Source organism: Montipora foliosa, chromosome 13, assembly GCF_036669935.1.
Source record: "Montipora foliosa isolate CH-2021 chromosome 13, ASM3666993v2, whole genome shotgun sequence".
NCBI lineage: Eukaryota > Metazoa > Cnidaria > Anthozoa > Scleractinia > Acroporidae > Montipora > Montipora foliosa.
The window spans coordinates 8,850,799-8,857,998 of NC_090881.1; positions in this window are offsets into that span (position 1 = coordinate 8,850,799).

The window sequence follows — 7,200 nt, forward strand, 5'->3', positions numbered from 1 at the left end:
TGTTGAGCATTATTTTCCATGATGTTAATTAAGTGCAGCGTTAATTTCATGCTCTTCATTTCCATTACTTCAACCCTAATTTTAAAACCTTACCAGACATTCAAGACACCTAAAAAACAATAACGTAAGGTACATACTTTCCTTTTTTATCTATTAACCCCTACATTAATTCGAATTTTGAGGACTGTTTTATTGACCAGAGGACTCAGTTTTGTTCAGTAACTTTTTTGCATCCCGTGTTGAATAAATTTGTTTCAGTGGTCACGTCACCACCAACTGTGCCATCATTGCGTTTTTTTCCTTTATTGTGAAATTCTACCTCCTCTTTCACGTTAATATTCTTTTGCCGAAAGTCGTTTTACATATTTAATTCGTGTGAATTTAAGTCGCGTCAATTTCCAATACCTTAATTTGATATAATAGGATATATATGTAGTTAGTTTTTATTGTAACTGAAAAAACCCTTGTAGGGAGTTGAAATAAATTAAAAGTATATGAAAGTATGAATGTAAGGTGATTACATATTGTCAACAGTTCAATTACCTGGATAACGACATTAAGTTAATGACAGAAATGCTACTGGTACTCTCACTAGCATTAATATTCCAAGCCACTCAGGCCTAGGGTATCTGTAACAAGTTCTGTAAAAATGTCTGCAATGCCTACCATCTCATCTACAATTACAAAAGGCTATTTACCATGGAATTACTAAAACGAGAGGTTACAAGTTTTGGTTTAATGCATGCGTAAATAAATTTTACTTCACTGTGCACCTATCAATATTAAGCCCCATTTTCAGGGAAGCTAGTGTCAACTTTCCCACCCCTGGGCATCTTCTAAACGTCAAGTAACTTACTTTTTTCATTACATTAAATCAAGGATGCACAATGAATGAATGATAGGGAGAAAATTCATGAATATGTTTAAGTATACAAAAATCAATTACGAAAACCAATGGAAAGAAATTCTCCTACACTTGTGAACACTCGGGCAAAGACTGAAACAAGTGATGGTCCAAAATTTCGAAAAAGTATATAGACGGATTTGCTCAACTTTCTTTTACTTTGCACTCGTGGTGTCCAGATAAGAGTCTTTCCGATACCAAGACAGCGGATAGATAACTCATCTCCAGGTTCTGTTGTTCTTCCAAGATGGCGGGCATATCAAATTCCCCACCATGAGGCAACGCTCTCGGTCAATTCCCCGTAGGTTAGACTATAGGCCGCCCTAAGGCTTATAAATTGATAGATGTATTAAGAATAAACTTTTAAAGAATAATAATGAAAAAATACTTTACTTCTGAAAAATTTATCCTAAAGAGAGTAATCTTGGATTACAATAAACTTCCTCACTTACTGTACATCGTTGATTTGTTATATCTCAACAAGGATTATGTTGTCTGGGTCATAGGGGACCTTACGAACGTTGTTGCAAATTTATTTCTTTTTAATATTTATATACCCTACAATCCATAAGCCTCACATATTAATACTTTCGACAGACATGCTTTACATAAATGCATCTCCTTCATGGCATCTCGACTCGTTCTTTCAAAATCAATGATTACTCCTAGACTTATCAGGGGCACCCAACGTGAATATAGTTCAAAACCACTTAAACATAGCATTGTTAAACGTATTTTGGTATTTAAACGGTAGATATAGGGGGTATTTTTATGCCCTAAAAATTTTTCATCTGTTCGGATTCCCTAGCTGAAAGTCTTGTGATCCGAAAATTATAGGGATCAAAACTTGCCTTTTCGAAAATCTCAGCCAGAAAAAAGGCTCCCGAAAATTCTAGGTGACCTATTTAGGGTACAAATCCGTTAAAATGGGCAATTATACCCTTTTTTAGATGTTCGAAAATCCTAGGACAGTCAGGCAAGCAAGAATTTTTACAACAAATGTTCCGAAACTTCTAGATCTCAAATCGTCTTCCGAACAGATATTTTCCGAAAATTGACGTTGTATGGGTGCCCCTGAATTATAAAACTTGAGATTTCCTTCAAAGTTAAGAAAATGATAAAAGATGTAGGTATTTTTTAATTCGAAACAAAGGCCCATTTAAGCACTGTGAGATGAGTCTAGAACTAACAAATCCAAAAGTAAACTCTTATCAAGCAGCCAGGCTGACGGCAAATGCGGCGTTCATGATTTTTTTTTTGGAGAGGATTGCCGGCTCAGGTCGGGATCTCGGCGAGCGGATACTACAAACAGGCCCTACGTTACGTAGTTCCACTGTGAACAAATCAAAATAGAGTTGTTTGTAACACTAGCAATCAATACTATTGAACAAAAGTTGATTTAAGTTATTGTTCTGGTAACTTGGCAAAAAATGTTCCAAATTCAGTGTTCAAAGAGATAGGAAACCCTCGGGAAGGAGATATATTGTAATTGAGTTTGCTGCTTACGGGAATGTGAGAATACGGAGCTTGTATGGAAGTTGAATTTAAACGTTTTGTTTTTTTGTTTTTTTTTTTTTTTTGTTTTTGGTGCTCGTAAGTAGAGCTGTCCGCTATAAAATATGTGGAATGTACGTCTTAAAGGAAATAAATGACGCTGAAATTGAAAACAATCGTCGCCAAAAACAAAGTGCAACACTTCCGGGCCAGTACGAACGTCACTGACACTGACATGTACTTCAATGAAAAGTCTATGGATTTACTGAGTTATATCATTTCCCTAGCCAAACGCGAGCCCGAATCAACCACGAGCCACGAGCCAATCTCGAGTCAACCTTGAGTCAAGCCCAAATGTTGGATTTTTTTCTATTTTTGAGTTTCATGGCCACAGAAAGGCAATTAAAAGCTTATAGAAATAATTTGCCATGAAATATGCTCACCAATTTTCTACTTTCGCAATGGCCCAAATGTAATTATCTGCTTCGTGAACAAGGAAAAATGTTCCTTGAAATAATGAGCATCTGCGTAACAACCTTTTGTTGCAACTGCTTCTTGCCAACAACGGATCATGAAATTTCCAAACTTATGCAACGAAGAACCACTGTAAAAATAGCAACTATGCACGTTTCTTGTCCTTGTTCCTGTGAGCCGCCATATTAGAATTCCCCACAGGTAACTCAAGGTCAGCACCAGGTTGGTCGTACCCAGTCCCTCCGTTCGTTGTCTCTGAGGTGGAGTAATGGCGTCGGCACGGGATGGTAAGTTGCATTGAATCTATTTGCATCCTATCATTTCGCTGTATGATGGCTTCCAAGAAAGCCTTGTGTGCATTCAAGAGGGATTAATGTACTTATAAATGTTTTCATTTTATTTCCAGAGGATGACGAAGTGCAGATTATTGAGGTAAGAAAGTAGCAAATGTCAGTCATGAACAACGGTCTGTCTATATTCCTCGTCCGAAGGACGGAGAACTATTAGGTTTAGAATGGGGCATTATACGACAAGTAAGCAACACAATATTTCCTGATCAAAATTCCTTTGTCAGATGTCAATATTCCAAAGGGTCGGACACAATGTGATGCCTTACTTGACGCAAAAGAGGTTGAAAATTCTTCAAATTCTTTGTTAGACCACGCGTAGTGGTGGGTAAGTATCTCGAAATATTTCATCTAAGGGTAGGTGAGTCTGCTGGTCTTTTGGAAACAAACTGGGAAATGTCGCTGACCTACTCCCCTAAAGATAATCTGTGGTCGATATCCGAAACCGTCGACGGCGAGAGAAGGTTAAGTCGCGTGTATCGTTCTTAGCGGATCAGTCCGTCTTTTTGATGTCGCTTTGCTATGGAAGTTCACATTGTACGGACAGACCTACGGGCTGCACAACAATCTTGTGGAAGGTAAAGAATTTTTGCTACGTATGAAAGGGAAGTTTTGGTCTATTTTGTTGCTTCTATTTTATCTGGTACGAATCTACCTGCCTACTTTACATCAACAAGCACGTTTATGGCCATTAAATTACTATGTGAGCCTTTAGTTTACTCAAATGTGCCTTTCTCTCTTTTATTTTCCTTTGCTTTTAAGATTGGCAAATGATTTGAACAAATCCTGTTGAACAGCGGTCTGGACCAAGGCCACTTCCTGTGTACACCGTACGTGCTCGAACGTGCAAGACGTCGCACTAACCGTTCGGTACCGCTCGTTTAACTACTTTATTTGAGAGAACAACATATACAATGCTGAATTATAAAATTATTTTGAAGCTTATGAAAGCTTTCAGATGACAGGCTATGAACTATACTCTGTGTAACCATGTAATTATATTGAAACAGGAGGAAAAGAATGTAATGACTTCTATCTTAGGGACGCCTCGTCTCGCACTAACCTGAGATCCGGCTCTCAGGCTCTCAGCAAGTCTCAGATTTACTATTCCCTACCCCTTATACTCTATAATACTCTACACCCCTAAAATGCTTGCCACAATTTGGATGCTAGTCACAGTGTTCGTTATTCCTAGTAGCAAAAAGTTTGTTTACTATTCATTTCAGGATGGTGTTGCTGTACAATTAGTCGTAATTGATAATAGGCAAGTACCGTGGGACTTTTTAAATAACAACACTTCATAGAAGAAATAATCCCTAGGAAATTATTGGCAGGAGACCTGCATACCCAGAGGAGAAACAGCCTGCTGCTACTACTAAGTAGAAATTTATTCCAGGCTTTAGACGTGAGGGATCATGTTTAGCTGCACACACCTGGCTGTATTTATAGTAACTGCAAGTATAATTTTTTGTGCCTTGGTTTTAATACATGAAGTGATTGTTTTAAATCTTTTGCAGTGATGACGGTTCAATTGATCTGCCTCCATTAGGAAAGCTATTGCAAAACAAGGAACAAAAATGGTGAGACGTGTATTTTACATAGTTTGTTTAAGTTGCATTAACTTGCTCTCTATTCCACTTTATTTGATACTGCACATTTAAAATGTACTAAGCACTCCCATTATGCAATTTTGAATTAAAACGGTTGCATCATTAGTCAAAAGCCAAGACAATTTGAAGGCTGTCCATTTGAGTTTGATATATGCAATAATCTATTATAGCTTGTTTCACACTCTAATCTTTACTATAGCAGCACAAAATGAGGCCCATAAAGGTCCAATATTGCTTTATGATCTCATAATTGCATGCAATTACAATCATTCGATAGTTTCAATGGCTAGTTGATAGTTGATCTGCCCTTGGACTTGAGTTGCTGGATCTGCACCCTAAGCTCTTTTACACTGGTTGCAAGAGGGACCATTCTTTCTAGCATACAACTTCCTGACACCATCTTCCTTAAGAAACCATTCCACTGAGACTTGAAAATGATATTAACATGCAGTAAACAAATTTAATGATACTAGTCCTATTGCCCTTTTTTGATATTAAAAGTTGTTGTCACTGTCACTTCACAAAGAAAATATTATTTGTCACTTCAAACAGTAGCCTAAAGCACTGATATTTTGTTTTCAGGAAAGATGAATATGAAGAAGTTCTGGTAAGTTTTTCATCTCTTTGTATTTTGACGAACACTTTAAGAAGGCCTTAAGAAAATAATTAGAACATACATGTATTGGTGTGCACAGATCAACGTATAGAGAATGTTACATGGCCACTCAGAGATATGAACTTTATTTTCAAGGACAGAACCATATTGTAGTCATTCCCTGTGCTCATTGATAAGATATGTCTTCAACACGAGAACATGATATTTGTATCCCATAGGCCATGTAATGTTCTGTTCTGTTTATTATGTAAACAACAATGAAATAGCAAACCAATGTTTTAGTAGCTTTTGAACTCCTTTTAAGGAGTGAAAATACAACAGAGATTAAAAGCTCTGTTGTATTTTCACTGATAACATGTTCTCTTACTTAATCGTTTCACATTTGGAGATATCAAGAGTCGCGTTCAAGATCACTTGGTATTTCATTGGTGTTTATAAAATAAAAAACGTTCCTTCAGAGTTGTTGCCCTCAGTATTTGCCATGCCCTCTCAATGTAAGTCGTGCATGTTCTATTGGTCTGTTCTATTTTCTATCTGAACCGCTTGTTAACACATTCACCCCTGAACTGCCCGTAACCACCTGTGCGGAGCCACGTCCTTTGTAGCGCTTGTGAGGTCATCAGTTGTGACGGGCACAGACAACGCTTACATCCAACTTGTGCAGGGGGAAGAGATCTTTCAAACCATACTTGAATGAGCGCGATTCAGTCAAACAGGCCGGAGAAAACGCAAGAAAACCATGTTAAGTTGACCCAAGAATTCCAATGAAAATCTTGTGCTACTACCCACCTTTACTTCCTTCCGTCTTATCCTACGATGCTAAAAGTTTTCCCAAAATCTTTTCCCACCGAAAGGAAGCCTAGAAAATGCCCAGCAAAACCAAAAGAATCGGGCCGAGAAAAGCAAATGAAAAGGGGAGGAGAGAAAGCGAAAGGTAAAAGTCGAGGGGGCAGTGAAACTTTTAAACCCAAAAACTCGAAATTTTGCTTTCTGCGCATGCCCGAACTTCGGAAGCTGATACTTAGCGTCAGGAACAGAAGGCCGCAAAGTGCTCGACTTAGAAACAGCGTTTTGGACAGTTTTGGGTCTTTTTAGCTGGATACTGACCAGAAAACAGCTCGACGAGCTTCAATGTTGTTTTTCGGCAAAGTTCCAGGAGCGAATGGGTTAAAGACCTCTTTCAAATCGGCATGGACATTACGTGAGGGTACTCTCTGTCATGGGGCGAAATTCCAGGGGTAAACATAACAGTCACCTTGAAGGGATTCCCTCTGTAATCCGAGGGTGCAGTAGCCTGTGGGTAGGTTAGCACTACAAAATGCAAGGTACATGTATATGTTCAGTGATCATATCAAATCGTAGAACCTATCATAGAACATACAAATTTTGAACCAATGTAGAACATGCAAGAGTTACATTTTATCTCGTGTTTTACATCTTAATTAACCAATAATCAGAGGAGAATAATTATTGTGTATTAAATACTAAACAAAGACGTAGGTTGAGTTGCCTAGAGAGGGAACACCACCATACTCATGAGCTGTTGTCATCAATGATACTTCAAACCATTTCACAGATCATAAACAAAGAGGGAATGTTTTCAGGGGGAATAAATATCCTGTGGACATGAATGTACAAATTCTAGTATAGGCAGCTTTGCTGTTTTATGCCAGTACCTAAAATTATTATTTAGAATTTCTTCATTTCATAAGCAATCATCATCATTATTAAACAGATCCTTGTTATAGCATTTAA